General features: G+C 44.8%; 1 protein-coding gene across 34 annotated transcripts in view; it reads left to right on the forward strand.

Annotated features, from left to right (window-relative positions):
• The first annotated feature begins 8,096 nt into the window (after positions 1-8,096).
• The window catches only part of Nrxn3 (neurexin 3), a 1,590,688-nt gene continuing 1,574,381 nt past the window's right edge, over positions 8,097-24,403 (forward strand). For 32 of the 34 annotated variants that reach the window (XM_029541252.1, XM_029541257.1, XM_029541238.1 and 29 more), the window contains exon 1: positions 8,097-8,388. The gene's annotated coding sequence lies outside the window, so the exon portion shown is untranslated. Of the gene's footprint in view, positions 8,389-9,315; positions 9,486-10,937; positions 10,980-24,403 lie in introns of those variants that run through there. The other 2 variants (XM_029541240.1, XM_029541239.1) reach the window with 2 other exon arrangements.

Consider the following 24,403-nt stretch of genomic DNA (forward strand, 5'->3'; position numbering starts at 1 on the left):
ATGAGCTTTTCTTAGTGCAAATAGGTATCTAGTGAGGGATGAGCTGGAGTAATATGAATTATAATACACTTGATTAAGAAATATTAAGCAGGTCTCTTTCTTGTAGAGCTCTTTAGAAATTTATTTGTGCAGCCCCCCCCCCCCACTTTTTTGGGTCAACTTTACACAAGTTAGTCATTCGAGAAGAGAAACTTCAACTGAGAAAATGCCTCCATCATATCAGTTGGTAGGCAAGTCTCTGAAACATCTTCTTGATTAAGAGTTAGTGTGAACAATATGAACTAACCAGCACCCCCTGAGCTCCAGTCTCTAGCTGCATATGTAGCAGAAGATGGCCTAATTGGCTATCATTGGGAAGAGAGGCCCTTGGTCTTGTAAACTTTATATGACCCAGCACAGGGGAAGGCCAGGGCCAAGTAGTGGGAGTAGGTGGGTAGGGGAGCAGGGGCAGGGGGGGTATAGGGAACTTTTGGGATAGCATTTGAAATGTAAATAAAGAAAACAAAACAAAAAAAGAGTTAGTGTGAGAGGGTGGTGCCATGCTTTAGCATGTAGGCCTGGATTATGTGTGTATCACATATCTATGTAAATGTATATATCCATATGCATATATAATCAAGCTGAGCAAGCCATGGAGAATGGCATTGCTCCATTGTCACTTTCTACCTCCAGGTTCCTACCTTGAGTTCCAGTCCTGATTTCTCTCAGTGAAAGACTGTAACTAGGAGTTGTAAGATGATGCAAACTTTTTCCTCCATAAGTTACTTTTGGTTAGCATTTTATCATAGCAATAGAAAGTCAACTAGGACATGATTATACATTGATTTTAATATTAAAATGTATACTATGAATTTCCTAAATCTATAGACAAACAGATCCTCTGATAGGAGTATGGTCTGGTAAATAGACTTTGAGAAACATTGCTTTGATCAACAGTTTTAGGTCATGAGTTCTGCTGTTGCTATAAACACCATGACCACAAGCAACTTTGGTAGAAAGGATTTCGGGGTACACTTTCAGGTCACACTTGAGGGAAGTCAGAGCAGGAGGTCTGGGTGGGAACTGGAGGCAGAACCATGGCAGAACACTGCTTGCTCCCTCTCTCTCTGGCTCTCTCAACTAGCTTTCTTAAATAATTTGGACGCATCTACCTAGGGATGTTTCTGCCAACTATGGGCAGGCTCTCCCATACTAATATCCATCCATCCATCCATCCATCCATCCATCCATCCATCCATCCATCCATCCAAGAAATCCCTTATAGACATGCCCATAGGCCTATATTAATTATCTGGGCAATTCCTCAGTCAAGAGTCATCTCTTCTCAGGTGGTTCTAGTTTGTGTCAAATTGATAATAAAATTTAACAACCACAAGTTCCTAGTGAAAAAAATTACAAATTCTCTATTATAATTGCCTAGGACTGATAGAACCTTATTTTTGTCCAAATCCTGAGATGAAGTGAGACTATGGGCAACACCATTATACATGACTCAGCTGCCATTCTCTCTTGTGTCTCAGAATTCTCATATGTCAAGTGGGGAGAAATAGTTTCAGTCCAACTCAGGGTAGAGTTATTGTATTAGACTTTGAGTTTTTTTTTTTTAAAGATTTATTTTTTAGAAAATTTTAATTAGTTGTGTGTCTGTGTATGTGCAATTATGAATGCAAGTGCCCTTTGGAGGCCAGAAGAGGGTGCCAGATCTACTGGAGTTACAGTTATAGGTAGTTGTACTCCACCTAATGGGGGTGTCAGGAATTGAACATGGGTCTTGAACAGTATTTGCTCTTAAGCACATCTCTCCAGCCCCTTGTGCTTAAATTTGAATCCCCATAGTCATCTTGCTGGTATGCAGATTCTGGTTCGGTAACTCCCGGAGTGGGAGCTGATATCCTGTTCTACAAGGCCACTGTGCTGTTGCAGAGACCACCGTTGACTGTTATGGAATAAAGTAGCCACACTCTGTGGTTCATCAAGAGCATCTGATGGCAATGAACTTTCCGGTGTTGTTCATTCTTTTCCCTGGAGATTCCATCTGTGCTTTCAAAGCATATTATTCATGTGGGGGAATCGAACCCGGTATCACTCCTATGTGAGGTTTGTTGTAATCCCCTCTGAAGGGAATCCCTCTCTCTTTTTCACTCCCAGCCCCCCACTGCCTACGATATGGCTCCCTAGCTAGTTAAGCTATTTTTTGAGTTTGAGTTAAAACCATTTCAGACATATTTTTAACTACGTCCTGTTCAAAAAGCTGTTAGCATTTGGCAATCATTCCATCTTGAGCTTGAATCCTGAGGAGGAATTTTTTTTTAAACCCACAACCAAGCAAAGTATATTATTTAAAAATAGTTTTAGTGTGTGGGCCAGGACCATGGGAATATAGCTAGGGTGTGCTATGGGCTCGAAAATGACCCTTGCCTTTCCTGTCTGAACCTCTGTTGGGTACATGGCAGGGGATGGTTTGGGTCCTACCCAGCAGGGGAAGAGAGAGAGAGAGAGAGAGAGAGAGAGAGAGAGAGAGAGAGAGAGAGAGAGAGAGAGAATCTACATGAAGAGCTAAAGTCATCAGTATGGCTTCTGGTTGAACTCTTTAGAATAGGATTATCAGGAATGACAGCAGGGGTCACACTTTTCTTGTCCACGATCCTGAGATATTCCAGCAATAGTAGGTCACTATCACCACTAAGAAGGTAAGGATTCCTTGAGGAGGGACTTCTGGAAGTTGTGACCATGGGAATGTTTGTTGTATTTAGCAAGTACTTATAGCAGCCTTTCCCTAATGACATCAACTGAGCACTTTACAAATATTAGATTATTCATTCCCAAAAGCTACTCTCTGTGGTCAGTGTTGTCATTACCTTCCTGGCATAGAAGGCTTTGTAGCTGGTTTGTGGGCAGAGCTCAGCCCTATCGTTCAGAGGCTGGCATTGGCAAGCTTCTTCTTTGCCACTATTCTGAGGCAAGGGCACTGACTTGTTAGTACTCAGCCCAAGAGTGGCTATGTTGTCCTAGCCGCTTCTTTGCTCTGTGAGGAGGAATGAAGTTTAAGACAGACACGAACTTACATAATCGATTGGAGGAATGAGGACAGTTTGAAATAAACAATCAGTATCAATGAGTAAATCTCAGCCACTCAAACATTCAAGACCATTAGACACTGAATATTCCTGGACCATGTTAAGGTTTGATCCCTAAGCAGGATATTTTAGAGTTGCTTTGAAAATGGTTTGGGTGCTACGAATGGTTTTTTGCCTCAATATTTTTTTCTTTGTAAAGTTTGGTTTTGGTTAGGTTTTCAACCACCATCAGCCTATACAAGTTGCCCACCTTCGGGTTCTGGAGGAGAAGGATGTGGCTGCAGAGTAGACATCCAGCTTCCTACCTGGATTTTCCCCAGCCTAGAGTCCATAGTCCTTTGCTGATGGTCCTTCTTAGTTGGCAAAAGGCTGGTGGATTCAGGAGATGACTGGAAGGCTTGTACTGGCTGCAAGCCCTAGAGACTCTTTTGTTCCATGGGATAAGCAGGATTCTTGGAGTTAGAAACAGTCACTGGGAACTGACCTCCTCAATGCCTGAATATTCAGATTGCCCCCCTGGGCTGGTGCCTGCACAGAGACAAATCTTGCATTCACCTGCCGTCCTTCCTTCCTCTGCCAGACATGGTTGTCCAGATTAGGTCCTGCCTTTTCAGAATTTTGGAAGCCCTGCTATAGTCTCCATGTGACTCCCTGCTGTCTCTGTGTCCCGTGATTGGACTCTTTCAGTGCATGTCTCCTCCTTGAAAAATGCTAGATTGCTTTATGGCACAATCTGTCATGCACAACGAATGTCTAATAAAGCTAATTAATAAGAAGTCACTTATTAATAACAAGGGAGTCATCATTACATAGAGGACAGAAAGCCAAACCGACTCCCGCAGGCCAACAATGTAGTACAACCCTTGGGAAACAAGTTCAAGAACACAAAGAATGTTTGCAGGGGACCTTGGGCAAAATGCTTTGGGCTAATAGCATTGGGGGATATGTTTGAAATCTGCTCAGGAGTAGGGCATGTGAAGTGTTAGTGATTTTTAAAATCAACACAGCAGAAAAGGTTGGGAGACGGGAGAACTTGGCTCTCTTGAAGTCATGCCTTGGGGATTAGTATTGCTGTCTAATGTCTATTCTAGTGGCTTGGTGTAAGAAGTCTTTGAGAATTGTATGATTATTTGGAGTAGAGTGATGGGAACACAGAATGTAGCACCCATTTAGCCAGGAGACATAGTTCAGTTGGTAGGGCGCTTGTCTAATACGCATGAATCCCTGGATTTGACTCCTAGCTATGGATAGATGGAACATGGTGTTGTGGATCTAATATCCTGGAAGCAGGAGGTAGAGGAGGAAGCAGGAGAATCACAAGTTCCAGGTTATCTTAACAAATTTGAGGCTAGCTGGCTTATACCACCAGACCATGTTTCAAACAAACAAACAAACAAACAAACAACAAGAACAACAAAAAACCCAAGCTCCAAACAAGATAAAATAAAACAACAACCGAAAAAAACAACCCCAAACCAAAAACAAATTAGCAAGTAGAAAGAAACACTCATTTAGTAGGAGGGAAACAAATGAAATCATTGAGGATTCCGACCATGTTCCAAAGACAATGGGAAAACCAGTATGCAAACATTAGAATCTTAGCAGTAGAGGGTCTAGAGAGATGTCTCAGAGGCTAATAGCAATTGCTATGTAAGCATGAGGACTTCAGTTCAAAGCCCCAGAACCTCCCTTAAGCTGCTGTGTAGCCTAGGGTATGTGAATAGACAGGAGGATCTCTGGACTTCATGGCTGCCAGTCTAGCTCCCAGATCAGTGAAAGACCCTGTCCAAAGGCAGATGACAGAAAGTGATAGATCAGGGTACTTGATATCCTCTTTTGGCCCTCACATAGGTCCAGGTGCATTGCATATATTGGCACACATACAGTACTCTACACTACACACACACACACACACACACACACACACACACACACTGGTGTAATAAAGCTACAAATTTTTTCAGTAAAAGCAACCTGAAATTTATATACCAAGCAAGAGTCATTAGGGAGTCAGAGAGAGAGATACCAAGTTTGTTTATTGAGAATTCTGATTTTATATGCACAGTCTTATTTATAAATGTGCATTGTATAAACTTCAATAGCAGATACAGTAAAAACCAACTTGCATGAGTTAAATGGAGTGCTCTGTTAGTGCCTGCCACATGCTTACTACTGTACTGGGCAGATGGCGATAACTCTAGAGATGAGGCTTCACAACTCCATGGTGCTGCTAGGGTCAGTTCAGTTGCTCATGGAAGACCCAGTTCATCTCGTTGGTTACTGCTCTCTTAAATTCTTCTCTGACAATAATAGCAGAAATTCTTGATACCTTTGGGGCATTTTACTATTATAGGTGCTTAGCCATGTTGCTACTCTATCTTTTGTGAATATGCATGTGCATGGTCATGTATTTGTGTGTGCGTGCACATGCGTGTGTGCGCGTGTGCACACATGCGCGCATGCACTTAGCTCACCAGTGAATGTGTAGGCTAGAGGTTAATGTCTTCCTCAATCATTCTATGCCTTAGTATCTTTTATCATGGTGTTTGTATGTATATACATATGTATGTATGTATGTAAGTATGTGCATGTCTGTATGAGTGTATGCCATATGTCTGAAGAGGCTAGATAAGGGTATTGAATGCCCTAGAGCTAAAGTTATAACGCATTGGTTAACTTCCCCAAAGTGGGTACCAGGAAGTGAACTCTGCCTTGGGTTCTCTGTAAGTACTCCTATAAATGATCCATCTTTCCAGTGCCACACAACTTGTCTATTGAGACAGAGCTTCTCACTGGGACCTGGAACTCATGATTTGGCTAGGCTAGCTGGCAGGTATGTCTCATTGATATGCTTGTCTCTATGTCCCCAGTTCTAGGATTATAAGTCATGCCACCGCATTCAGATTCTTCCGTGGGTCCTGGGGAACTCAGGTGTTCATGCCTTCCTGACAAGTACTTTACTGACCGACTGACTTATCTCTCCAGCCCTTCCCCTTCCGCTTTCGTCTTCACGTCCCTTGAGCCTTTTACTGATAGGTTACATCTTCTGAATTTTCCTGATGTATTCCGGGAACAAATAAGGTGCACAGGCTTTGAGGAAGGCTTGCTAAGGAGGACCTAGATGTGGAACCGGGACAGTTCAGGTCTAGAGTAAACAGGCAGAGTTGAAAAGCTGTATATAAGATTAATTCATGAAGACATATTTGTTTGTGTTCCTCTGTGTGCTGGATGCATAGGGGTATTGCAGAATGGAACACACACATATACACACTCACACACACATACACACCATACTCACACATAGATACAGACTGTCTGTCTGTCTGTCTGTCTGTCTGTCTGTCTCTCTCTCTCTCTCTCTCTCTCTCACACACACACACACACACACACAAATGAGATTGTTATCTAAAAGGCCAGACACACTACAATTCAGACTACCAACTTTGCGACTGTCTGTGACCACCTAGGGTTGGCCCAAATGCAGCTAGTTTACTGTGCTTTTCCTTATATATTCTGTCTCCAGATTAGAATAACTGTTCACTTATTGACAGTCCCATTGGATGTCTTTTACCCGATTCTATATTACTTTCCTTTTCTTTATATGAGCACACCTCTAACTCTATCCAAAGGACTGGAGATTTATTGGGCTAGGGACCATGACAAATCCATTTGGTGTCTTGTGAGCCTGACACTTGGGACACACAGCGTTAACGTTGCCTGGGGTGGGAGAACGCTAGGATGCTGGGAGAACGTGTTGCAAGAAGCACAGACCTAACAACTGCCATCCTGGGAGGGGAAGCATAGTAGCCCTAGTTCTGGATTTATATAGACCTGGTTTTACATTTCTGGTCAGCTATTTCTGCCCACAGGGTCTCTAGAAACATTTGCAAAGCTCAGGATGGATTCCAGTTAGTACTAGCCTCAGTGGACTGAAAAAGATGCTGGTCTATAGCAATGCTTGACAGCTGTTAGTGGCTATTAGTGCCGTTGGCGTTGGCCTGAAGAACATCACTGTGCGACTACATCCTTGTAAAGATGGGGTAGGCGTGGAAAGGACTCGGGGATGCTTTCTTGCTATGGGCACCAAGGTCTGACACTGAGCAAAACCTCTGTGATTGTTGCCACCCACCGTCGTCCATTGTTTAGGCTTGACTAGGGGAATGCTTCCTCACAGACACTAGTTATCAAATTGGAGACAGATCTCTGAGGGGTTTGGAGTGTGGTGGAGACGCCTGGACCCTGTGTTCTGGGTACAAGTCAGGGTAGACACCTCCTTCTGACCTCCTAAAGCTTGAGTCCTGTCTCTACATCCTTTGGTTTTCAGCTGCTCTGGGATAGACTTAGCTAGACTGTGGGTCTGGTTTCTGGGGTGAGGGCCCACTGAATGGAAGTATCATTTGTCACTTTCATTTTGATGTCCCTGGCTGCCTGCCCTTGTGTCTCATCTACATCCAGCAGTCAGAGGTGTTTGTCGAAGGAATGGTTTCCTGTCCTAGTTACAGCCTCGGACTCCACCAGATGCTCAAAGATTGCCCTGATTTTGCAAGGGAAAGTGACTATTCAGAGAAACTGAGGCACGCATTAGGTTAGTTATCCTCTCTACTTCTTTTGTCAGCAGTGAACAAGTGCACGGAGGAGGTGGGCAGTCCTTTTATTGAACAGGATTGTGAGGATTTCTTTTCCTTTCTTCTTTTTCTTCTTCTTTCTTTCTTTCTTTTTTTTTAAATCTTTATTTGGAGTCTTGCTCCAGTTCTGGAGAGGAACTCTTCTCTCAGACTGGGGTGAGGGCGAATGATACTCCAGAGCCCAGTTCTCACTCACAGAGAGCTCGCTTCAGAGCGCCCCTTCCCTGGTAATAGCTTCTCAGCTGTTTGCCAAACACCCAGGGAGGAGGTGAAACCCTAAGCCAGGCAGCCTAGCTGTCTCTTTAAATGCTGGGGTCTGTGTGGGAGAGGGAGGGGCCAACTCTGGAGTGCGTGAAATTCCTGGGCTCCTCTGGCAGTCTCTGGCTCAGAGCGCAGCCCTACACATCGCCTCTTGCATGCAACTCACTGAGCGAGGGAGAGGCAAAGCATCCTCCCCTCACGCAGCCACCGGCAGCTCCAGACAGGCAGGACCTGCTTTTCGCACCTCCAGCATCCTCCCTTCTTCCCTGCCACTCCCTCCCAGAGAGAGAAAAAGAGAGAAAGAAAAAGGAAAAGGAGTCAGAAAGATTCTGGGATTTGAATCTTTCGAAGGAGGAAACACCCAGCAAACTGAGTTGATTAAACACCAAACTGACAGATTCCCAACTCTTCGGTTCAACCCAGAGGTAAGATTCTGGGGAAAAGGCAGGCAGGAGGCAAACCCGACTCCAGGTTTTGTACATTCCTGGAAGAGGTTGCACCTGAGAGGGTAGAAGTTTTCTGTTGGGAGAGACCAACCTAGATTTTTTTTTTCTTTCTTTTCCTTTTTTTTATTTGTTCCTTTAAACGCTGTATTTGAGGACCACAACTGACCACGGGAATGGATTTTCAACTCTTCTTGTTTTACTTTGGTTTCTCCTGGAAGTTGTGTTCTTTTGCTTGAGACATTAGGAAAGTCAGAAAACGTTTTAGATTTATTATATTCTTCCTTTTCTTTTAATCACTTATTTGCTTTTTACGACTTTCTCCTATTTGATTGGATTATTAATCCAAAGTGATGCGTGCCTATCACTTCGTTTTAGGTTGATCTTTTTTTTTTTTTTTCCTTGACATTTTGAAGCCACTTTCTCTCTTTTCCTGGAGAAGGGACTTTGAGAATCACAAGAAGGCAATATTAGATGGGGACAGGGATTTCCCTTAGCGTTAGAAAACTGAAGTATGTGTGTGTGTGTGTGTACACACACTCATATGTGTATTTTTGGAGGGGGTGTGGAAAGGTCATTCTTTATAAAATTTCAACTTGGACTCCTACTGTCTTGAAGAGGTGAAAAGGTTGTGTGTGTGTGTGTGTGTGTGTGTGTGTGTGTGTGTGTGTGTAGGGGCACAAGTGTATGTGTAGTCCTCTCTTTGGATCAGTTACAAGGGAAATCTCCCTCCTCTGCCTTCCATTTGTTTATATTAATGATTTAGTAGCAAGCTTGTCTGAAAACTTGCTCTCTGTGTAAGCATTGTGGGTTTTGCAAGCTCTCTGAGTGACCTTAAAGCCTGGTTCGATGTATTGTTTTTTTTCTTTTCTTTTTCTCCCCCCCCCCCCAAAGCTCTGTGTTGTATCCAGAGTTTGGGCTCTTTCCCTCTCTCTCTCTCTTTTTTTTGTAAACCACAAAACTTAACTACTCTAAAAACATTGTACTGATTACAACGAAAAGAAAAATCTGTCCCTCAGCCTCCATCCTTCCCTAAGCTAGTGATGTAATACCAACCTATGGACTCTGCTGCCTTGCAGGTGACTTATCTTGTGAGTACTTGTTTAAAAAAAATTAATTGCTCCCTTCCCCTATTAAATGCATCCTTCCTTTGATTTTTGCTCAGAAAAACGATAATGTGATGAGAAAATTGTATGTGTATATGTTTTGCACATTATTATTGGGTTTAGATAGAGCGGGTTTGCCCCTCCTTGAATTTTATTTTTGTATTATTATTATTTATTATTATTATTTTCATGCAAAGGTCAGAGATCGTGGAGAGCTAGTCTAGGGTAGAGTGACCCCAGTTGGCCCGCATGAGAGTAGATAGACTAGGAACTGTCTTCTCTCCGCTTCTTTCAGCTAGCTATTCCCGCTTTGGAGAGAGAGTGTTTCTTTTGCTACCCCGATCTACCCCAATATTCTGAATTAATTTCCCTGCCTTGGGTCTAGAGGATGACCCCAGGAGAGAAGGGGGGATCTCCTTGTCACACCTGGAGGACGGTGTAGTTTTGGGGGTCAGATGACCGTATGTCTTTGTGATGAAGAGTCTGAAGGAAATTTGAACTGCCAGCACACTGGGTGACTTGGTCGCTGGGATAGTCTATCTGGGGGCACCTGGAGGTTAGTCAGGGGAGCCCACAGAACAGTCCTTTTCTTAATGTGCTGCTGTGGATAGAGCCTTCCTACATCGTTCAAGGGCTTCAGCGTCGCCGTTCAAGTTACAATGGTCCCGCTGGCTATGATGGGCAAGTTTACCTAAGGGCTGCTGGGTACGCGTCGAAAGGATGGAGGGACCAGGGAAAACTGGGGTTTTTCTTTCTTAATCTTCAGGCTTAATCTCCCTAACTCATATCGGGGTGAACGATATTTCAGATGGGTACTGCTTGTGCAGATGTATTCCTATTGTTTGATATTTGCTGTTATTGGGGAATGGAGTAAGGGCTCTTGGCCCATTTTCTGCAGCCCTGGGTTCACCCTGCAAGGCAATCTTCCCTTTCAGAGAAAGGGGGAAAAGGCTGGACACTGGAAGTTCGCTATTAAAGTGAGCAACAGGGCTGGGTTAGAAAAAAAAATATTTTTTTTTAAACCACTGGACTGTGCAAATGCCCCTTTCTGGAGCTTTCTTGCCCTTTCTAATGAAATATTAATTTTTGGAAATTGCTTCTTAAGAAGCGAGACTAAGAATCAAAGGGATTCTAGATTTCGAGAGACTACTACGTCTTTGCTTCTCTGGTAGCTCCCTATTATTTATTACTGGGGGGTACTGATGGGGTATGGCCTCCGTTTTTCTAGGTTTCTTTTTAGTGCTGCGTTCCTATGTTGGTGGTTGCTGCTTATATAAGGAAGGGATGTATCGAGGTGGATTGATGCTTGAGGTTTTGAGATCGGCTACTGAGATTGGGTGGCGGTTGGTGTGTTTGTCGATGTGCATGGTAGGAAGGTCTTTTCTTTTGGATGGTGGGGGACAAGGGAATGGTCGGAGAATGGTAGATGAGATGCTCCAGTGAATGGGGACGTGAGGGGACACAGAGGTGAGGTTGGAAGTCACCGATTTGCAGAATTTCTGTCCTGTACCCCCCCTTTCTCTCGCTCTTTGAAAAAAAAAAATCCATTATCTCTAAAAACACATTATTCTTCAATTGGCCTTTTAGAGAAGAGAGAGAGGGAGAGAGAGGGAGGGAGGGGAGGGGTTAATTTGGTGAGGGGGCTTGGTTGTAATTAGCCCACTGCTGCAAAACTGAGATACACAAATCCATCGGCACCAGCTTTGGGGGCTCTGAGAAGCAGCGGAGGGATGGGGTCGGGTTGTCAGCTTTGGATGAACAGTGTAGGCGGTGGGGTTGATGTTTGGGTATTGTGTGTGTTTGTGTCTCCGTGTGCGTGCAATTTTGTCCACTCCATCACCAATTTCCCCTCCATCCTTCCTCAATCCTGCCGTAGTCTTGCCTTCCATTTCTATCCACCATTCCCTCTACCCAACCCCCTTTCCTTCAGTCCTTTCCATCTCCATGAAAAATTTTTGATTCTGATGACTATGCGGCTATTTTTTTTTTTTTTTTTTTTTGTCTTTTCGCTACACAACAGTGGTGCGATGGCCTTTCCTACATGCCACACGGATGCAGCCTTCTGATAGGAGGGCTAAGTCGGCACATCCACACACGCAACAGCACACGCTTTTGCACACACATTCTCTCACACGCAGGTGACCAAAGGCTTGATTGCATTTGGTTGATTTTGTTGCCTTTGCGTCTTCCCCCACTTCCACCTCCACCCACGGCCCCTTTGCCCATCTTCATGCAGGGAACACAGGAACACTGTAGCCTCATCTTGCCACCGCTGCTGCTGTTTTATTCTCTTGCTTTTATGCTTTTCTAAATGCTGTGGTGTGTCGCAGTTCATGGGCTTAGTATGTTGTGGGGGGAGGATACCTCACGAGGAGGTGGGTAGATGACATTATTATTATTATTTTTTTTTTTTTTTGGGCCAAATAAGCACTCGGTGATAATGATCCAATTTAACCATCCATGAAATCTATGTTTGCGGCACACTGAAGGGAGGTTGCAGGGGAGAGCAGGGGCTGGACTGGATTATCTCTGGGGAACTTGATGCCTGGAGAGCAGACAGCCCCCACCCTTATGCTCATGGCTATGTGCTCTCACACACGCCAACACACACATAACCCTGATCAGTGGACTGTGTCAAGCCAGAGGGCACTGCAGAATATCCCTGAGACTTGTGGTTTGTTGGGAAGGTAGAGCGATGTCTTTGTCCTACCTAGCTCGCTGATATATAGATGATGCAAGGTCTTGAAATTTTTGGTGGCCTTTGTGTTGCCTTTTGTATGGGGGGCTAGAATGGTGTTTGTGTTTTTTCCAGACAGAGCCGTGCCTCCGATTGGATGACATGGGATTCTCAACCCTGTACGTGTGTGGTTCAGATGGGAGACTGATTTTGTGTGTGTGTGTGCTGGGTGGCTGTTTGTAGTGGACGTTTGTCTACTGGGGAGGTGGAGTACTATGGGGAAAGGAAGGCAAAATTGGGGGGCATTTATCAGGGGAGAGGGGAATAGAGTCTTCAAGGAAAGAGAAAAGAGGGCAGGGAGGGAAGCTGCTTGCAACTCTAGCAGGAAGCCTCAAGTGAGATTCCCGGTCCACCCAACAAAACTGTGGGTGGGTGAGATCAAGGGTGATGGGTGGGCGGATGGAGACTGAAGGGGGAGGAGGGACAGGTGGGTAAGATGACGGGTTTCCCCTGCTACCTCCCCAGAACGCTGGGCTGTTCTCAGAGGAAGGCTTTGCTTTCCCAGTAGGTATCAGCCACCTCTTGGGTGGTGTGGCCTTGTCGGAGGCTGCAGCCTGCAAGAACTGAAACTGCCCTTGGCCATGAGATCAGCTAGACTCTCCTGTTCTCTCTGGCTTCAGCTGCTTTCCTTACCAGACGCCATTTTCCCCTTCTTCTTTAGCTAGAGGTGTGTCATGTTATTAGCAATTCTAAGTGAAATTGGAAAACATCTTTTTTTTTAAAAAAAAAAAAGTCCTTAAAGCAAAATGTGGATTGTCCCATCTCTCCTGTGTTGTTCTCTCTCCCTGCCACTGACCTTGAGGAGTTAGGGAGAAAGAGTTACGTCATTGCTGGAAAAAGGGGAGAGTTGGGGAGTTGGATGCCTGGGAGGTGGATTACTGAGGCAAACCCAGAAAAAGAGCTTGCTCTTGGGATCTTGGGCTGTACTCTCCTTGTATGGCCTTCAGATGTAGATGGGAGAGTTTCAAAAGAGGCAAGCATTGTTTCCCAAGCATGCCACCTGGAAATATATTCTGTCACAGTTGTGGTCAGGCCCCAAGGCCTTCTGTATGCATGTCCCAGTGAAAACCCGGTTGTACTGCAATGCTCATCTGTGGGTTAGCTGAGACAAGTGCAGCTGGGCTAGCCACAGGTGGCTGAGCTCGGCTTGGGGCAAAGGCTGTGGTACTAGCAATCAGTCCCTTCCTGCAAGTCATGGCTCAAATGACACCTCCTCAGAGGGGCCTTTCTTGACCTGCTTTATAAAATAGTCCCCTTTAATATTCTGATGGTACTCCTGCTCAGCTTACTGTCTTGACTTTTAATAAGTTAATCATTACTGAATATTGTGTAAAATATTGATATACAGTATTTAATTTCTGCCCATAGAGTGCGAGCTCTGTGAGGTCAGGGACTTTATTTTTATCTGTGTCCCCAATGCTGAGGACATTCCTTTGCACATAGTGGGTGGGTGTTCAATAAATATCTGCTAGTTGGAGGAAAAGAACATATGGGTTTGAGAATGGAGTTGCCTTTGCTTTAGCATGTTGCTTTCTGAGAGAGGTGAACTTTGCTCAGGGCTATCTTAGGTCTGCCTGCAAGTCTAGATCTGTTGAGGTAGTTGTCAAGTGTGAACTTTCTGAGTTCAGTAGAAAGCTCTTTCCTCATGCTGGCTCAGAGTCACTAAGCCCCCTCATACTCTCTCACAATCTTATCCCTCAGCAGTTTAGAAATGTGGTACTTATTATACACTACCTCAGACCCAAGATTTTTTTTTTCTATGTAGCATCTCACTTAATCCTCCAAGTAGTTCAAAGCAGCATCCTGATATTATTTGCTCTGTTGACAGAGAAGGAGACTCTGACATTACTAAAGAAATCTGATAAGATGACAGATCAAGGGCTTGACCTCAAATGGGTCTTAGTTCAGAGCCTAATCTCATGACCTTCATATTATGTTGTTAGAAGGAAGAGGGAAGTAAGCCATGTTCCTTTTAAGTGCCCTCAAATACAAAAGAGGGAAGTAAGGCTCAGTAACGACATTGCTTATTGAAATTATATATAACACTGGTGTGAACAAAGCTAGAATCTAGGTTTCTTGGATGCTCTTGTTATGATCCTTCACAGCTGTCTCTCAGCTTTCCTTCACTCACAAGGGAGTGGGGTTGTGGTGAGAGAGGATGGTGGGTGTGTCTTGGAGGAGAACAAGCAAAATGTTTGTAAAGATATTACACATGATGTTTCAGGGTTCTCAGGCTAGGGTGTTACTGGTGAGCTCCGTTCTCAGGTTTCTAGAGTCAAGGCTATCTTTTGAAGGCATTAAAAGAAGAGACTTCACTGTGTGTGTGTGTGTGTGTGTGTGTGCACGCGCACACACTCATGTGCATGTATCAGGGAGTGCCGAGTGTTCTCAGTGTGAGTGCCATCCTGCCCTGAAGTTATAGGGGTTCCATGATGCAAGCAGCCCACGACTACATCTTGACAGCCTGGAATTGAGGTGCTGACAGGCTCTTCCAGGCTGTTAGCTCTTGATTCTTAAGGAGGGAATGAGTAGACCTACACACTGAATGGTTCAGTTTTGTTCTCAGAGGATGGTTAGAGATGCTAATGGTGTCAAGTATGTGTGAAAGTCTCACCAGTCTTCTCTGCTCTACCCTAGGGTTGGACTTGAATGATCCAAGGTGGAGGGTTGGAGATGGATGACCTTGAATGTATGCTAGAGATGAATGATCCTGAATAGGGGTTAGAGATGAATGACCTGAATAGGAGTTAAAGATTCTAGCCAAGAGTGCATTTGTTTGGAGGAGGTGAACAGAGTAAAACAGAGCCTTAGAACCAGGGAAGGATTATCCTTGGCCAGAGCCTCGAAGCTTGACACCTAATCATTTCTGGGTGACCTTGAGATGGCATCAATGAATGCCCTGGTTTGTTGACAGTTTCCTGTTTAGGACTATGTCCTAGTCTAATTATTAGGTTTCAACGGTGCCCTGGTTTGGATGATAAAATATATGGTCATCCTTCTTTGAGATGACATCACCTACTTTCTCTTAATGGGACAGAGGAAGGATGGGTGCATGCTAGAGTCAGAAATCCAATTTTATCTCCAGGAGGTAGCCAAGAGGAGAACCATTCTCTAGTGATGCTACCAATTGCCCCCAATTTACAAAGGATTAAGACTTAAACCTTCTAACAAGTCCCACCACTACTATGTCTCCATCTCTATTGTAAGCAGTTCCACTGGAGCTAATGATAACATTTGATTCCTGACTATGCATCATGCACTATGCCTAGGTCTTGACCCATGCTATCTCGCTTAGTTTTCTGACCATCCTGTAGGAGAGGAATAGTTATCATTTCAAAAGTGTAATGGAGGCTGAAAGATATTAGGTAACATATCCAAGATCACTAGGTAGGGAGTGGCATGCCTAGCTTTGAAGCTTTTGTTCTGTACCACTGTGCCACACTCATCTATGGACTTGATGCTGAGAGCTGTCCCACACTCTGGGATATGCTTAAGAAGTTGGTATGAGTCTGGGGAACTAGGATTAAAGAGTAAGGCTGATCAAGGAGTACCTTATATAGTGTTTTGGAAGTCTGTCTCCTGTGTTTCAATTACCTTTACTTCAAGAACCCACCCAAGGAGGGAGTTAGGTAGTTTGGAATGGTGGATAGTGGAGAGAAGATAGAGAACCTGTACCCCATCTCTGCTTTGCATTGTGATGCAGGGCCTTATGGGCATGGGAGGGGGGTGGTGGCATTATGCTGTCCATGGTCCTGGAATTAGGACCTGACCTTTACTATGAGAGTCTGCTAAAGAGACAGTTGCCTAGCACCTGCCTCATCTGCCATTTCATTAGATGGGCGCCATCCTCATTTGATGGGGAACTTGCCAGTTGGAGAGACTAGCTACCATATTTAGAATTGTCATCAAGAAACAGCAGGCTTTAGTTCCAAGCTTGAGACTCAATGGGGGCATGAAAAAGAGGGGGCATTAGTATTGATAACTAGAAGAGGGCGTGTTTCTGAGAGAAGTCAGTTCCCAATGTCTGGGCAAGGCTTTAAGGTCTTCATCCTGGTCAGCCATTACTGGTCTCCAATTTCCTCACCCTAGCTATGGCAAGAGACCTGCTGCTGACCTTAGCTTTGAATGAGTCTTGATTCAGTTTGGGGAAAAGCAGAAAATGGGACCCTGCATGGTGCCACAGGGGTGCCCAGGAGTTCCCTCTCTTTCCAAAGAGCAATAATCTATACCCTCACTACAAGCTAATCCATAACCCCTCTGCCTTGTAGGGTAAAGGCAAGAAGGGGCTGGAGGCTTCTTTCCAGAGACAGGAAGAGAGAACCCAAGAGGGGAGAGACTGGGGTTTTCCAGGCAGGCAGACCTGAAGGACGAAGAAGGAAGTTTTTCTTGGTTGAGAGGCAGGGACGGGGAGAACTATTTTTCTGACTGAGGGGCCCCTCTGCAGCCCCCAAGCTGAGCAGCATTAGCTTCATTGCAGTCCCATTGAAGACTCTGTTTATTTTTCCAATAATGTGTTAATTAAACATCGATTTCCGGGTAGAGGAAAGGGAATTGGATTGCCAGAGCTAAATGGAGTGAGGCAGATTGGGAAGTGGTGAGAGGGGCCCCATGCTGGAGTCAGCATTCTTCAGGATCACCCCAAGAGGGCGGAGGGGTGCTGGGGCAGCCTTCTGGCTCCCAGTTTGCAAATGCTACCTCTATGAGAACCTTGGAGAGAGTCATTCTTCCTGCTTTGGTTATCAGCTGTCTGTGGAATGTTGGTTCAAGGAGGAGGTACTATTATTTTCTACTTTTAGGAACATTTTTAGCTTATAGAGAGATGGTCTGCCAGGTTTTGCTCTTGGTACTCTCTAAGAGTTAAAATGTTTACTTTAGCAAACACAGAGTAGGCACTTTTTATAATTCACTTTGGAGATAAGAAAACCAAGGCTCCGAGATATAACAAATTCAGAGACTAAGTCTCAGCAAGGAGAAGGAATTCTATGGGCCCAGGAAATGGCTTAGTAAAGCCCTTACTTTGCTAACAAAAGCACTAGAATTTAGATCCCAGTACTGACTTAAGGATGTTGTTGTAGCATCTTTTGTGATCCCATTGCTGAGAGGCAGAGATAGGCAGATCTATAGAGCTCACTGGCCAGAGAGTCTAGTCAGTTGGTGAGCTCCAGATTCAGTAAAAGATCCTGTCTTTAAAAATATATATATATAAGGTGCAGAATGGTTGAGGTGGACACCCTGCCTCAATCTCTGGTTCCCAAATTCATGTGTACACACATGCACACATAACTGCACCTCACAAATGCACATGAACACACACATACCACATGCACATAAACATCCTTATACAGGCAAAAGGGAATGAGTATTAAGCGAATTTAAACTATCAGTGGTTGTCAGAATAACTACCAAACTGTCTAAGCTCCTTTAAAAGAAAAAAAAAGGCATCCAATAGAAACAAATAAAAGCATTTGATATTTTCTCATTGACTGGGATGGTTTGGGCTCTTACTCTGTGCCAGCAACTGCATTAAGTGCTTTGCACACAGGGTTGGAGGATTTAGTGGGTAGGTATCAGATCACACCACCTCTACTGTATAAATGAGGAAACTTCACTTGCCTGAAGTTGCAGAGCTGGTAAATAGTGAAGCTGGAATAAAATGTTGATAAAGATGTCTTTGAATTTCATTACCTTTTACTATATACTAAGAACATGGATCATGGCTCCGTAAGTTGCCTAAAAGTTACGGAAAACACGAACTTGGAGATGAACCCACTGGTCAGATTGTGAACTCCAGGAATATCAGGTCTTACACCACAGATCCATATCTGAGCCCATATCTCAGGCATCAGATGTCTGAGTGGAAGAAGGCATTTGTGTGTGTGTGTGTGTGTGTGTGTGTGTGTGTGTATGTGTGTGTGTGTATGTGTGTGTGTGTGTGTGTGTGTGTATGTGTGTGTGTGTGTTTAGTTGATCTAAATTCTAAAAGTACTTCACAGCTATAGTTCTCAAAATTTGCTGTCTGTTAGAGCTACTGTATTAAGATTCAAAATCAAACTGCCCTCCATAGCAATTTAGTTAGAAGTTTTAGGGACCTGTGCACCCTATTCAAAGTACTACAGGTTTCTATAGCAGTGGCCCAGTGGAGCCTCTTGTATAGAACAGATAATGGAGGGCTGGAGTGGTTTTATACCTCTGCGGTGAAGGAGAGAGTGAACAGAGACACATCCACAGTGCCCAGTGGGGCAGTACTTATGCCCATCATTTTCTTTCTTAATAGAAAAATAGCCTTCAGACATTGGTATTCATCAGATAAGGGAATCTTTGATAAGATGTCCTCCAACCCTACTTGCTGATGTGAGGTATGTGGAGAGGGTAACCCTGGAAACCACCTGCAAACTAGGCACTGTCTGGGGGAAAGGAGAGGCTGTAATATTTAGTCCAGCCTAAAACCCCTTGATTCCAGATTCATGAAGAGTCCTACTGCCCTTTCCCCTAGAGGGCGAGAAAGAGGAGTATGTGGCCTGCCATGGTCACCTGCCATGGTCACCTGCTGATCTGTGAAGTTTGGCTCCCTTGGCTCAGGACTCAGTGTCCCCTGCTACCATGAGAAGGTCCATTTACTGGGACTGGGTCCCTATACCCACCGTAGTACCTTGTTTTCTAGCAATACTGTGGGAAAAAAGCTGATCTCATTTTGGAGACACAGTAAACCCCCTCTCAGGCTTAAAGGAAAAACAAAAATAAAACTAGAGTAACTCTTGCAGCAACTTGAGTGCTGAGAAGTATCTCAGCGCCAGCCATACTGGGGCTTCCCCCAGGGATCAGTAAAACATCTTCTCTAGGGCTCATTTTAAGTTTTTATTCCAAAACTGTCACAAAATAGAGAAGTGTTGGAACCTTTCAGAGCTGGAAGGGACCGTGGTGATTATCCATGTCCATGTTAGTATTCTATTCATTTTTTTCATTCATTTGTTCATCCAACAGACATTTATTAAACATCTACTACATCCAGGCACTGTACCAGGTTCTGGGAATACAGCCATAATTGTGAGAGGCATTTGGTTTATCCCTCCTAGAATTTCAGCTTGGGTGGAATGGCAACTAGACAACACAAAAATATAATTACACATTGTGATGAGTGTTCTGAAGGAAAAGTACTGGGGGCTCTCAGAATGATAGATCTCTAATTTGGCATGCTGGCACCATGAGAGACAGAAGCTTGAACATATCAAGCACCCATTATAGGCAGGCAAGTGCTGTGGAAGGGGTTCCCATACAGTACCTTATTTAATCCTCTTAGTGACTCTTCAAGGGAGGGACACATTACTATGCTTGTCTTTTTAATAGAAGAAGAAACTGAGTCATGGAGGGTCACTCAGAACAGCACTAAAAAATGAAGCATTATGTTTAGACCCGAAGGAAGGATAAAAGTAGGAAAAGACCTAGAATAGAGATGCTAAAGCAGGAGGAGACGATGAGACAGGAGTAATAAGTTTAAGAGATCTGTGTGTGTGTGATGCTTAAAAGTATGAACTGGATAATTGGTATTCACACCACAAAATTACCAGACCAGGTCATTTTTTATCTTGGCTATGTGCAATCATTCTACAAGGTAGACAGACTTCCTACACTGTGTTGGACACAATGACCACAATTTTGCCAATGCAAACTGACATATGTGTTGTTCAGGGTGAGGCACACGTGTGATCCTAGTACTAGAGAGAAGGAGGCAGGAAGATCAGGAGTTCTGAGGTCTGAATGGGCTAAGATGTGCTAGAGGCCAGCCCGGACTACACAAAGAAACTCAACAGGTTAAAAAAGTCCACACCACCACCACCACCACCACAACAACAAAAGACAGCAGCAAAAAGATCAAAAAACAAAAATACCTATGCCTACCCCTCCATACTCCCCCCTTAAAGCAACAGAGAAGAAAGTACTCATTCTCCTGGTTGCTTAGAGCTCTGGGATGCTAGTCTTTTGGGGAAAGACAGAATAGTAGAAATTCCAGCCCTTTTGTTGCAGGGGATGGAAGCTGGGCTTTGGGGGGGGGGTCCTGCACCAGTCAGAGGGAAAGCAGCTGGGAGTGGCAGAGCTGCTTGGAGTCAGATCCCTGGCCTCTTAGTTTCTGGCTGTGAAACGATGTCCTTTTCCAGTGTCAGCACACTGTCTAAGCTGCCCGAACCATGCCTTTTGAGTGGTGCTAATCACAGGCGGGGAGGCAAGAGACTTGGCATCAGGAACTGTAGACCTACTTCTTCAGGAACACAGGTAACAAACACAGAGGTATACTAAAACAAACATGTCATAAAGCAAGGCTTCCTCTGCATTTGGAGGAGAGTCTACTCCCTCCTGTCACAACCATCAGGTCCCGCCTCCTAAGTTGGTTGGCCCAAGAGTCCATAGCCTATGCCAGCAGCTCAGGTGACAGCTCTTGGTCTGGTTTCAGCTTCCAGCTCACCTTTCCTCCCTGCCTGTTGCTAGTGGTGGTTGAATTGCTTTTTCTTTTGCAAATCTGTTCTCACCAAGCACATGTATCCCCCCTTACATGCTGTCCTGAGGTTGACTCAACTTAGTTGCATGGTCCTCTAGCCAACCTCAAGGCAATCCACAGTAAGCAAATGGGAGTGGAGCTGAGACAACATTTAGTGCTTTAGTTTCTGGCCTTGGGTCAGAACCATGAGAGATGGGCAGGGAGATGTTGAAGGAGACAGGAGCCAAGATAATGGAGCACTGATGAAATTTGAATTTTGGCAAGTTTTCCAGGATGTGTGATTTGATTCTTTGACGTTGTTTCTCTAACTTGGAAGTCAGCAAGTTTGATGTGGGGACAGATGCCCCATGGAATAAAGGCTCTTCCATGTTCCAACTGTATTCTCTTCTGGAGATTGAAAGGCTAGTTCTTGCCAGGAGTAAAGTTGGGAGTGGACAGGCTAGTTAGCTCTCTACTTGGGTTCCACCAGGGATAAATGGATGGGAACACCTCTGTACTGGCTTCTGATAATGGCGAGAGCTATGTTTGAAAGCAACAGTTTGACTCTCCAGTTTCCTGAGATCTATTAAGAGAAGAGAAGGCAGGCTACCTTCTCTGGGAAGGGGCAGTTGTGTGGGAGGCGTGAAGGCTGGTAGGAGTGGGGTTTGGAATGTATATGCTCATCACTTAGTCATTTCTTTTGGATGTGTGGGGTTATAATTATTTTTCTAGCATCTAAATGCTTATAAAAATGACTTGATTTTTCTTACTACAAAATAATACATGTGTGTTATAGAACATTTTGAAAAATTCTGAAAACAAAAGGAAAGAGACACCTGGCAGTTCCCTTTCCAGACGGTCAACTGACGAGGGGAGTTCTGGTGGCTGCGTTTCTGGCCTAATTTCTAAGCATTTGCAATCCTGGACATGTTCTTTTGTTTTTAAAGAAGTTCATTCACTCATTTAACAAGTACTAATCGAGCACCCACTCTTTGCCAGGCACTGAGATCACATTTTGGAAGCTGTCACACTAGCCTGGTTTTTCACTTAAAGATGCATCACGAACTCGCTCCCACAACAGCCACTCATGTCTCCAAGCTTCCAGATTTAGATTTTGGGTGTAATGAGGCAGTTGGCAAATGTTGCCATCCCAGGTCTTATCTTAAGAAGGAGGGGAAGCCTGCTGAGCTCCTCTGTCCTTGACACCCCCTTGAGAGTAAAATGTGTCCCTTTGCCCAGAAGACAAGTGAGAGGCCGAGGAAACCTTGGAAGGTGAAGACAATGCTTCCCTATTCTTTAGTTTTAGAACCTGGATTTTTCTGAATGAACTGTGTGGAGAGGGAAAATCCCATTCTCTTACATGGCATTTGGTTCCTGAAAGGATGGGGGTGGGGTGGGGTGGACCTACACTTTCGGTACTGTACCTGTTTCAATGCCAGGACCCTTTAGGTGACTCGCTCCAGGGGGCACAGGCTGACAGCTGAACTGGAACTGGAGCCCAGGTTGCTAGGTGAAAGAAAAGCTCACAGACAGATGGAGGGTGGATATGACACAAGCAGTTCAGTCTACCCTAGGGGGACAGAGAGCCTTGCTTGAGTTAGGGATGCAAATTTTATCTCACCACCACTCAATGCTTATCTGAAGTCCCACCTTCTCCTGGGAGGAGTGTGAGTGAGAGACAATAACATGGCTCTGTAATGCCATTGTAACTCACAGAGCAAGGTGGTGCAGTGTGGACTTTCACAGGTTCAGTGACACACCTGTCAGTTAGGCAACCCCTTTGCACAGGGCAGAGTAAGGAATGCTAGGTATAAAGAGAATAGTGTCCTCCCTCTTAAGACGAAGCCAGTGTGGCTGCATGCCATCACATCAGAGAAACCTGACAGTGTGGGAGAGAAGGAACCCTGAGGTTTCTGTGGAAAGGGTGATGGATGGATGACTTCCTGCCTAGGGTGGAGATGAGGAAGGGAGATGAGACCAGGGGGTGGTATTGAAGTTGGCTAGGGATGACAGGAAAGAAAAACCAAAACCGAAATCAAAATAAGAAACCATGGAATTTCCCCAAGTACCAAGAGGATTTTTACCCACCCCTGACCAGAGGGTAAAGTGCAGAACTGGAAGAGGGGCTGCAAAGGTACTCTTAGGGGATGATAGATGTGACTCTGAGGGCCCCCAGATTTGGCTTAGCCTAGTTGTGTCTCCTACAATTAGTGCCTCAGTCTTGCCTTTCTCAAAGTAGTCAAAGGTACTTTCGGCTGCCCTTCTTGCCTTCAAGACAGAAAATGATTTTTTTCGTCTTGCCAATGGATCAAAAGTCTCGTACTTTATTTCATTCAGACCAGCCTAGGTCACATGTCTCTATTTAAACCAGTCACAGAGCACTCTGGTGCTGGGGTGGAGGCAGCCTACTCCCTCCCATGTGGCTGCTTCTTGATGGTGGGTGGGAATAGCATTGCTTTTGAGAAGCTTGAGGGTGGGCAAAGGCAGTCAGGTCTTGGTGTGGGTATTCCTGTCAGAGCAGTGGCATGGTTTGACACCTTCCTGCAGGAATAGAACAGTCGCTGTGGAACCTTCCCTGAGTTTGGTGGTGAGGACATTGCTCGTCTGACACAGGCTCTGGTCCCTCAGTAGAAGCCAGCCACCAAACTGGGCCAGTGAGCAAAGTCTAGAATAGGGCCCACGTGGGCGTGTCTGACTCATCCTGGTGTACATGGAGAGGAGGCAGGAGAGGCAGAGCAGGAGGGTAGCTACAAAGGGCTGAGTGAGCCAGGCTTTCTCAGTTCCCAGTGCTCTCCCCCACCCCCTTGGTTCTTTAGATAAAAAGTGCCATGGATCACCTAGGCCTGAGGGTTAGTGCTTTCCAGGAAAGACCTCGAAAGGGCCTTGGGCTCTCCAGGCAGAAGCTGGGGTACTAGAAACCAAGTTCATGCTATGGAGACCCTAGTTCTTTATTCCTTTGTAGCTTGCTTAAGCTTGTTCAGCTCTAGTGCAGACTTTGATGAATGGCTACCTTGGCAATGTTACCATGTCTCTGGGCATCTGATGGCTCTAGGACTGCTGTGCTGGTTTCTGTTCAGAGTTAGCTGGGCTTCTCTGTTCTCTGGACGGTGGGAAATTAATTTGCTTCAGACTTCAGAAGTCACAAAGATGCATTTTTTGTTGTTGATTTTTGCTTCCCTGCAACCCTATATATCTGTTGTCTGTCTGCCTATCTATCAAAGATCCATTTTAAGGTAAGACTTCCACCCTGTGCTGACCAAATTGTTTCTTTGACTTGGCAATTTCCTTCCTATAGTGTAGATTTACTGACATAGAGGGAAATTAAACAGGGATTTGGGATAGAGATGGCTTTAGGGCAATAGCATGATGCTGACTGCTTTGAAAGGTTGGCCCGCCCTAAGCTAGTTCTTGGGTGAGCTGTAGACTTGGAATGCTGGTGAAAGACACATGTTAGAATGTTAGCTTTCTCAGTCACCAACCCTATGACATCTAAAGTTTGTGAAATATTCAGGAATGATGCCTTATTCTACTAGGAGTGTTTCTGGGTAGGCGTGTGTTTCTTCTTTTTGAGTGGCTCTGGTGTGGCAGTGAGAATGAAGCTCTGAGTTATTGAGGCCTTCATGTGCTCTCTCTCTCTCTCTCTCTCTCTCTCTCTCTCTCTCTCTCTCTCTCTCTCTCTCTCTC

This window comes from Mus pahari, chromosome 7 (assembly GCF_900095145.1).
Source record: "Mus pahari chromosome 7, PAHARI_EIJ_v1.1, whole genome shotgun sequence".
NCBI lineage: Eukaryota > Metazoa > Chordata > Mammalia > Rodentia > Muridae > Mus > Mus pahari.